Genomic DNA, 8,417 nt, shown 5'->3' with positions numbered 1-8,417 from the left:
CCCCCTCCGCCCCCCTTCCCCCTCCCGTCGCCGCCGCCTGACACCCCTGCTGCTGCTGCTGCTGCCGCCGCCGCCGCCGCTGCAGCCTCGTCGCCGGCGCGCGCCCCTCCCCCCCCCTCCCCTCCCCCCGTGTCAGCATGACTCCCCTCCCGGCCGGGCCGCCCTTCGCCCCGGCTGACGTGCTCCCCGGCGCCGGCTCGCCGGTCGAGTCGCCGGTCGTCGCCGACACCATCGCCACCACCCCCGGGGCCACCTCCCCCGCCTCCCCCGGAGGCGCCACCCCGGCCACCTCCACCTCCACAGCCGCCGCCGCCGCCGCCGCCACTCCCACCCCCAACGAGACCCCTTCCAGCGAGTCCCTGGACATGAGCAAGCTGTCGGTGGACCTGCTCATGAGTGCCACCTCGGCCCTGCTGTCCAAGCAGCAGCAGCAGCAGCAGCAGCAGCAGCAGCAGTCGCGCCCCGGGTCGCCGGTGGGTGCCAGCCCCGCGACAGGCGAGCCCACGCCCGCCAACACCGGCGCCAGCGCCAGCGCCAGCGCCAACACCGCCGGGGCCGCCCCGGACGACATCGACCCCGCGGCCAACGCCCTCATGTCGCTGGCCAACAAGCGCCCGGACAGCCTGGACCTGGCTGGCGATACGGCCGCCGCCATGGTCGAGTCGCTCCGGCGCTCGGCCAGCCCCACGTCGGCCGCCGTGGCCAAGATCGCCGCCCTGTCCGGCCTGCCGACCCAGCGCCTGCTGTCCCTCTCGTCGCAGTCGCTGGCCGACTTGTCGGCCGCCACCAATGCCGGGTTCTTCGCCGGGGCCGGCAACAAGTCCGCCTCCGAGGAGAGCGCCGGCACGACGTCCTCCTCGCCCGGCAGCACTCCCACCACCACCAGCCAGGCGCTCATGTCGCTGGGGGTCATCACGGCCGGCACCCCGGCCGGGGGGCTGCTGGACGCCGGCCCTGCCAAGGCGGCCCCGCTGCCCTCGTCGCCGGCCGGGCCGCTGTCCCCGACTGCTGCTGCCGCCGCCGCCGCCGGGGCCACCTCGCCGGTTCAAACCCCGGACCCGCTTGCGACCGCGGCCCTGGAGATGGCCATGAAGAGCGGGCTGCGATCGGCGGCGGCCGCGGCGGCGGCCCTGACCGCGGCCACGGCCTCCTCCCCCTCGGGCGCCTCATCGCCATTGCCATCGCCGCTGGGCGCGGCGGCGGCGGCGGCGGCGGCCATGGCGACCGCCACCCCCGCCGCCACCGGGCCCAATGCCCTCGCCAGCTCCAACGACCCTGCCGGCTCCAATGGCACCGCCGGCAGCGGTGGCGGCAGCAGCCCGACCTCGGCCGCGGCCGCAGCCGCCGCCGCCACCACCGCCGGCCAGATCAGCAGCATCCTGGCCAACATGCTGGGGCCGTCCCTCATGCAGCAGCAGCAGCAGCAGCAGCAACAGGCCCCGCAGCAGGCCGATGCCGGGGCCGATGCCGCCGACGCCCCGGCCGGCACGCCCGCCGGTAAGCGCTCGGCCGACGAGCCCGACGCCGGCCTGCTGGCCGCGCGCAAGAAGCACGCCGCCTCGCCCCCGGCCGATGGGCCCGACGCCGGCGCGACGCCCACGAGCGCCTTCGACGCGGCCATGGCCACGGTCAAGGCCGCGGTGGCTTCCTCGGCCTCGGCCGGCTCGTCGCCGACCACGGTGCCGCTGATCACGGCCGCCGCAGCCTCGGCCACTTCGCGCTCCTCCCCCTCCCCCTCCTCCTCCTCTTCTTCCTCTTCCTCTGGCATCACGCTCCCCAGCTCGCTGCTGGGCCCCACGCACCCCCAGCAGCAGCTGCAGCAGCTCCAGCAACTGCAGCAGCTCCAGCAGATGCAGCAGATGCAACAGATGCAGCAAATGCAGCAGATGCAGCAGATGCAGCAAATGCAGCAGATGCAACAGATGCAGCAGATGCCGCAGATGCCACAGTTCCAGCCCTTCGGCCAGGTGGCCGCGGTGGCCGCCGCCACCGCCGCCGCCCTGCGCAACACCAACACCGGCAGCAACCCCGGCCCCGGCCGCCCCGGGGACGACCAGGCCCTTGTGCTGGCGTCCGCCGCGGCCGGCGCCAAGCCGCTCTCGCCCTCTCCTCCAGGGCCGCTGGTCCAGTCGCCGGGCGGCGGCGGCGGCGGCGGCGGCGGGTCGGCCAAGGTCGGCCTCCCGATCCCTGGCAGCCTGCTCTCGAACAAGCAGCAGCAGCTGCTGCTCCAGGGCGACTCGACGGCCGACGCCATGGTCCTCGACGGGGATGCCAGCCAGGACACCATCAGCCCGGAGCTCGATACCACGGACGACCCGCTGGCCGAGCTGACCTCGCTGCATCGTCACTTCGCCCAGGCCGGCGGCGCCCGCCTGGCACACCTGCAGCAGCAGCAGCAGCAGCAGCAGCAGCAGCAGCAGCAACAGTCGCAGCAGTCGCAGCAGTCGCAGCAGTCGCAGCAGTCGCAGCAGCAGCAGCAGGGCGCCGGTGGCCTGGTGACCGGGCCTTCGGTGTCGGCTGCGGCTGCGGCCGCGGCCGCGGCCGCGGCGGCCGCCGTGGGTGGCGGCCCCTCCGGCGGGGCGAACGCCAATGCCTCCTCCGGCGCCGCGTCTCCCACCATCGTGGCCACCACGCCCAATGGCATGACGGTGGAGATCTTCGTCTGCCGGTGGGACGGCTGCGGTTCGCAGATGCTCACCCTCGAGGACCTGGTCGTGCACCTGGAGGATTACCATGTTGGCCCGGGGGTGGTCCTCGGGTCCGGCACCACCGGCATCAGCGGCGCGGCTCTGGCCTCGCAGGCATCCGCCGGGTCGTCGCTCATGAGCTCCCCCCTGCTGAGCGCCCGCACTGCGGGGGTGCTGACGGCCGCGGTGGTGGGCAGCCCGGCTGGGGCGGCGGCCGCCGCGGCGGCCGCCGCGGCCGCGGCCGCTGCCGCCGCCGCCGCCGATGCCTCCGATCGCCCGCGCCTGTGCTGTCTCTGGGACGGCTGCTGGCGCGAGGCCCCCTACGCCGAGCGCACCAAGCTCGTGCAGCACCTTCGCTCGCACACCAAGGAGCGGGTATGTGTCCCTCCTCTGTCTTTTTGGTCCCGCCCCCCCCCCCTGATCCGCCACTGACTCCTTGGCCCTTTGCTCCTTTGCCCCCTCTTCCCGTCTCCTTCTCTCGCCTCCCCCCCCCCCCAGCCCTTCCAATGCCCGGTCCCCAACTGCGGGGTCCGCTTCAGCGTCCGGTCCAACCTGATGGCCCACTGCCGGCGCCTCCACGGCAAGCCCCTGGTGCCGATTGTGTGGAACGCGCGCGAGGTGCAGAAGCAGCAGCGCGAGAAGCAGCACAAGATGCAGCTCCTGTCGGCCGGCAACCCGCTGACCATGAGCCTCACCCCGAGCCTCATGGCGGCCGGCCTGTCGGAGAAGCTGGCCTCCCAGCTGGCCATGATCCAGATGTTCGGCTCGCCGGGGGCCGCGCAGCAGCTCCAGTTCGACCTGCAAAGCGCCGCCTCTTCGCTGCCCCTGGGCACGACCGCCGACATGCTGTTCTCCGGCGGCGGCTCCGGCCCCGGCACCTCGGCCAAGATCAAGACCGATAAGTTCCACCTCCACGGGCCCACCATGGGGCATGAGCTTGTCCCCTTCGGCGGCGGCAGCACGGGGGCCGATGTCACGGACTCCGGCACTGGCGGCGGCGGCGGCGGCGGCACCGGCGGACACTTCCTCCGCCCGGCGAGCCTGGCCCTCCTGGACTCGGCGCAGGCGACCATGGCGGCCGGGACCGGTGCTGTCGGCGCCGATGTCACCGGCTCCGGGCCTGGCGCCTCCTCGTCTTCCTCGTCTTCCTCGTCCGCTGGCGGGCCCTTCGACATGGCCGGGCCCGGGGGCGCCACCGGCCTGGTCGCTCGCCGGGGGAGTCTCTCTTCTGCCGGGGGCGCGGACACCGGCGGCAGCCCGGCCTCCCCCGGGAGCGCGGTCCTGCGTTTGGCCTCGGCCGGGGACCTGCTGCCTGGCTTTGCGGCGGCGGCGGCCGCGGCCGCGGCTGCAGCCGCCGCCGCCGCCACCGGTGGCAGCGGCTCCGCCCTCAAGTCTTCCTCCTCCTCCTCGTCGGCCTCGTCGTCCACCTCGTCCCCGGCTTCGGCGATCTCCTCGGTCAGTGGGGGGACCCCCTTCGGCTCGGGGCCCGGGGCCGGCGGGGCCCAGCAGCAGCAGCAGCAGCAGCAGCAGCAGCAACAGCAACAGCAACAGCAGCAGCAGCAGCAACAGCAGCAGGCCGGCGCCGGGCGCTCCGGTCCCACGTCGACCCCCAGTGCCCTGCATTCCTCGCTGCTGGCGGTGGCCGGCGGGGCCGGCGGCACCATCGACTTCAACCAGCTTAGCAGCATGGGCCTGTTGGCGGCGGCCGGCCAGCCGATGGCCACCGGCGCCGGCGCCCCGTCCACCACCGGCGGGGACCTGCTCGCCGGGTCCGGCTCCGCGGGCGGCTTCACCCTGTCCAACATCTTCCTCAATGCCACCGGGGTCGGGTCCGCTGGCACCGGGGCTGGCACTGGCTCCGGCGGGCAGGTGGGCGCGTCTCCCCTCGGCCCGCTGCTCGGGTCGCTGGGCAACAACGCCGGCAACCCCGGCGGCGCCGGCATCTCGGCGGGGGGGATCACGCTCGCCGGGGGCGGCCAGGCCCAGGTGGCTCAATTCCAGGGCCTCCCGGGGCTCGGGGCCGGAGCCACCGGCCCCGGCAACAACTTCTCCCTCTTCCTGGGCAACAATCCCACCGGCGGCGACCAGCAGCAATCCTCGGCGGCCCCCGGGATGGGGCTGGCTTCCGGGCTGGCCGGGGGTCCCGGGGCAACCGGGCTCCAATTCACGCCGGCCACCGTGGGGGCCGGTGCTGGTGGCGGCGCTTCGCCGGCCAACTCCGCCGGGGTCATGCTGCCGTCTTCCGGCGGCACCGGCGGCGGCTCGGGCGGCTCCTCCGGCACCGGCGGCGATGTGATGCTGGTGGATGGCTCGAGCATGGTGGATCTGGCCGCCCTGCAGAACCACATTCCCGCGCACCAGATGCAGATCATCCTGCAGCTGTACAACAGCGCCGGGCTCGGGGGGGTGGTCACCCCGGATATGCTGATGGCTGCCGTGGCGGCCGTGTCCGGCGGCGGGGCTGCCGCCACTGCCGGGGGCTCGTCCTCCGCCTCGGGCGCCTCCTCCTCCGGCGGCAGTGCCTCGGGTGTGGCCTCCGAAAGCGCGCCCTCCTCCTCCTCGTCTTCCTCCTCGGTGACGGTCCTCCCGAGCCCGCTCAGCGGCGGTCTGCCCACTCCGAGCGGCGGGGCCACCGGCCTGAAGCCTCCGGCCGGCGGCGGGGCCACCCCCATCCTGCGTCCGACTGCCAGCACCCCCGCCACCCAGCAGCAGCAGCAGCCGCAGCCGCAGCCGCAGCCGCAGCAGCAGCCGCAGCCGCAGCCGCAGCCGCAGCAGCAGCCGCAACCGCAGCAGCCGACCATCCTGCCCATGGGCTCGACCTCCACCGACTCCCTGGACAAGCAGGCCGCCCTGGCCGGGACATCGCCCCTGGGCCCGGTGACCGGGCGCGGAGCCACCCCCAGCGCCGGGCCCGGGGGTGCCCTGGCTGCCGGTGGCGGGGGCCCGCTGACGGCCGGAAGCACGGCCAGCAGCACCCCCCAGTCCACTCTGATCGGTGGCATTCCCCTGTCGGCCGAGATGGAGGAGCTCCTGCGCAGTGTGGCCCCGGAGCAGCGGCCCCTTTATCTGCAGCTCCTGCAGCAGGCGGCCATGGGCTCGACCGGCAGTGGCCCCAGCACCAACGCCAGCACCGCGACCGGCGGTGGCAGCGGGGTTGATGTCGGCACCGGCGCCACCACCGGCGCCGGCGGGTCTTCCCCCATGAACCAGATGTTCCTGTCCATGCAGCCGCCCTCGTCGTCTTCCTCCTCGACCGCGTCGTCCTCGGCTGCATCCTCGGGCCCCGGCGGGGCAGCTGGCGGCTCCTCGGCGACGGGCGGCGCTGCCGCCGCCCCCGGCGGCGGGGCCACCGGGCTGATGGCCTCCCATGTGGCCGGGTCTTCGCCCTCCACCAGTGTCGGCGGCAGCAGCACGCCCGGCGGCACCGGGACCGGCGTCGGTAATACCCCCTCGCAGTCGACGTCGACCGCCGGCGGGGCCACTCCCCAAGCCCGGCAGCATGCCGCCGTTCCCTCCGGGTCGAGCCCGGCCTTCGGCAGCACGAGTGCCGCCGTCGTGGCAGCGGCCGATCCGGTCACCGCGAGCCTGGTCCAGGCGCTCAGCGATCTGCCCGTCGAGCAGCTTCCCCTGTATCTGAGCAAGCAATTCCACGACCGGGCCTCCGAGCCGGCCAGCTACCTGAGCCTGCTGGAGCAGGTCACCTCGCATGTCGGGCTTCAGGCGTCGCTCGCGCAGACCTCCGACGGCCGGGGGCTGATCTCGAGCCTGTTCAAGCTCCAGCAGCAGCTCCAGCAGCAGCAGCAGCAGCAGCAGCAGCAGCAACATACCCAGAAGACCCAGGCTCCGCAGCAGGCCCAGCAACAGGCGGCGGCTCAGCAACAGGCCCAGCAACAGGCTCAGCAACAAGCGGCGGCCCAGCAGGCCCAGCAGCAGCTCCAGCTTCAGCTTCAGCTTCAGCAGCAGCAGGCTCAACAGCAGGCGGCGGCCCAGCAGCAGGCTCAGCAGCAGGCTCAGCAGCAAGCCCAGCAGCAGGCCCAGCTCCAGCTTCAACAGCAGCAGCAGCTCCAGCAGCAATTGCAACAGCAGCAGCAGCGCCAGCTCCAGCAGCAGCAGCAACAGCAGCAGCAGGCTCAGCTCCAGCAACAACTCCAGCAGCTCCAGCAGCAGCAACAGCTCCAACAGCAGCAGCAGCTCCAGCAGCAGCTCCAACAGCAGCAGGCAGCCCAGCAGGCCGCACAGCAGCAGGCCCAGTTGCAGCAGCAGCTCCAGCAGCAACTCCAGCAGTTGCAGCAGCAGCAGCAGGCCCAGCAGCAAGCCCAGCAGCAGCAGCAGCAGCAGCAGCAGCAGCAGCAACAACAGCAGCAGCAGGCCCAGGGATCGTCCATGCAGCCGTCCCTCGATGCGACATTGATGCAGCTCCTCCTTCAAAGCAACCCGGACGCCCTGTCGCAGCTCCTGAACCAGCAGCAGAAGCAGCAGCTCCAGCAGCAGGCGGCCCAGCAGTTCCTCAATGACTCGACCGGTTCCGGGAGCAACAAGGGAGGCCTCATGGCCACCGATGGTGGCATGCTGCCGCCCATGGGCAACATTCTCTCGCTCGGGTCGCAGCTCCTCTCCGGCGGGACAGCCGGCGGCGGTGGCGGCTCCGCCATCGGCGGGCCCCTCTTTTACGGCGGCGCGTCGCCCGGCATGCAGTCGGCCACCGGCCAGCAGCCGGGGGGGCAGCCGTCGGCGTCCTTCGCCTCGCTCGGTGGCATGACCGTCCCGGCTGGCCTGTTTGGCGCCTCCTCACCGGCCGCTGCCTCCTCCGCCGGTCCGGTTGGGTCTTCCACCGGCGGTGGCGTCGGCGGTGTGGCCCAGCAGGCCGCCGATCCCAACGGGGCTACCTCCTCGTCGATTGACGTTCTGTGCGAGGTGGCCCTGAAGTCGGTGTGAGCGTGCATGTATGTGAGCGTGCATGTGCGCGTGCTCGCCCGCCCGCCCGCCCGCCCGTATCAGGCACACGCATCGCTCCTTCTGTATGCCGACGGTCCTCTTCTCCCCGTCCCTTCTTTCCCTTGTGTTGGCGCGCCGTCGCCTCCTCCCATGGCATATGCGCGTGCATCTGCGGTGTCGCCGCCGTCTGAGCGCCGGCCGCTCAGAGCCGACCCCCCCCCCCTCCCTCCTCTCTCTCCCCTTCCTTTCCTGTGTCCTTCTTTCCGTTCCAACCCCCTCCTTTTCTTCACCCCCTGTCCTTGTAATATATGGCGATTTCAGCTCTTCACCTGCCCGACGCCGGTGTCGTGTCCCTCTGTGCAGCGATTCCCCCTGCCCTCCTTCCTTCGCATCGGGCACACTGGTTGAGGGGGCGGCGGGGCGGGGGGGGGGGGAGATAGGCGCCCCCGGCTCCAGGCGCATCCAGAAGGGAGGGTTGGGTGGGCAATGTTCGCGCCGGGATGGCAGGCCCCGAGCAGGGGTGTGTGTGAGGGGGTCGCGAGAAAAGAAAGCACATATACACACACACACACACACACACACATACACACACGCATGTGTGGCGGCGTTTGGCTGGTGTCGCTTTCCCCAAATAAACCATTTGCCCGATCCCCGGCCCCCATTCCGGAAAGAAGGCGCGCTCAGACGCGCACACACACCGTTTTTACACACACCGGCACGGGCTGCCATATGCCCCCCCCCCCCCACCCTGGGGCCGGCAGTAGCCCCACATACCTCCCCGCACCAACTGTCTAC

The sequence above is a fragment of the Fonticula alba genome (assembly GCF_000388065.1).
Source record: "Fonticula alba strain ATCC 38817 unplaced genomic scaffold supercont2.14, whole genome shotgun sequence".
Classification (NCBI taxonomy): domain Eukaryota; order Rotosphaerida; family Fonticulaceae; genus Fonticula; species Fonticula alba.
The sequence above is the reverse complement of the archived record's forward strand: the minus strand, read 5'-3'. Positions refer to the sequence as shown.